General features: G+C 31.1%; 2 protein-coding genes across 2 annotated transcripts in view; both read left to right on the forward strand.

The window, feature by feature from the left end:
* LOC108628665 (UDP-glucuronosyltransferase 1-6-like) overlaps positions 1-1,240 on the forward strand; it is a 22,446-nt gene that overhangs the window by 11,245 nt on the left and 9,961 nt on the right. The window lies entirely within an intron of this gene.
* Positions 9-1,240, forward strand: part of LOC108628682 (uncharacterized) — a 6,944-nt gene continuing 5,712 nt past the window's right edge. The window contains exon 1 of the mRNA XM_018030771.2: positions 9-764. The gene's annotated coding sequence lies outside the window, so the exon portion shown is untranslated. The remainder of the gene's footprint in view (positions 765-1,240) is intronic.

Consider the following 1,240-nt stretch of genomic DNA (forward strand, 5'->3'; position numbering starts at 1 on the left):
CTTTCGTATTATCTCATCAAAGATAATCATACTTAAAGTGGAAATCAGATGTTTCGATATTCATCAATTTATTCATCGATTTGTTAATCTCATAACTGATAATAATGATTTTATCTCTCTCCATGATTCATTTATTTGTTTCAAAACTATTTTCTACCCAGTGGAAAAAGATATTTTAAAAATAATTCTCACGATAGGAACGGTCTACATAATATATAGCCTAGAACAACTTTATCGTCAATGTTCTTTGTTGTCAATTGTTATTGTCAATTGTTGTTGTCAATTGTTATTGTCAATTGTTATTGTCAATTGTCATTGCTAATTGCTTAACTGATGTACTATTATACTGCTGTGCGCAGACGTTTATTGATGAGCTAATGCACTGCTGTGTAAACAATAGTGCACATATCTGTTGATAAGAATACCAACAAACGGGAATTCTTTTAGAGCCTGTTAGTGTTACGTATATAAGAATTAAATTATATACATTAAATAATTGATATCCTTTATGAAGGAAATATTTGTTTAAGCGAGATTGAATGTAATCTTATCCGAGTACTTTGCCTGGAAATAGAATTCGCCATGTACCTACATATAGTTCGTGCAGAGAATTCATCGTCAGTCAGCATCCGTCGTTCACGACTGCAGGAGCCGAATTTAGTCGTTCCCTTCACGTTCCTAATACGCGTTTAGCTGTAACTGATTCGGCAAATAGTTAGTCATTATCAGTTTGAGATGGCTTTGGACGCTTCGCATCTTTTTACGTAAGTCAATTATTGAGCAAAAGATAAATGTGCTGACTTCACGCTGAACACAGATGATTCAGCAGAAAACAAACTTTCGTGCGTACACTCTTTATCTTATCAAAAATAATTGTATTTCAAGTGGAGATTAAATGTTTAGGTATTCGTCGACCTATTCGATCGAATTACTCACCGATTTGTTAATCTCACAACTGATAATAATAATTCTATAAAGATTAATCGAACAGTTACAGTGAAGTACATAAATACTCATACATATTTCAAATTGACTAATATTCAACACAGATGATTTTCAAGAAAAGAGACTTTCTTTTGTACACTTTTCATTTTGTGAAAGGAATTTTGTATATTTCTCAAAATCAGGAACATTTACAATTTTACAAGATTTTTGCGGAACACAGTCGTAAAATAAATCAGTACATATATTTTTTTATAATACATAATACGTAAAAATCATATACATAGTTTCCATATAA

Source organism: Ceratina calcarata, unplaced genomic scaffold, assembly GCF_001652005.2.
Source record: "Ceratina calcarata isolate Rehan_Ccalc_2016 unplaced genomic scaffold, ASM165200v1 scaffold537.2, whole genome shotgun sequence".
Lineage (NCBI taxonomy): Eukaryota > Metazoa > Arthropoda > Insecta > Hymenoptera > Apidae > Ceratina > Ceratina calcarata.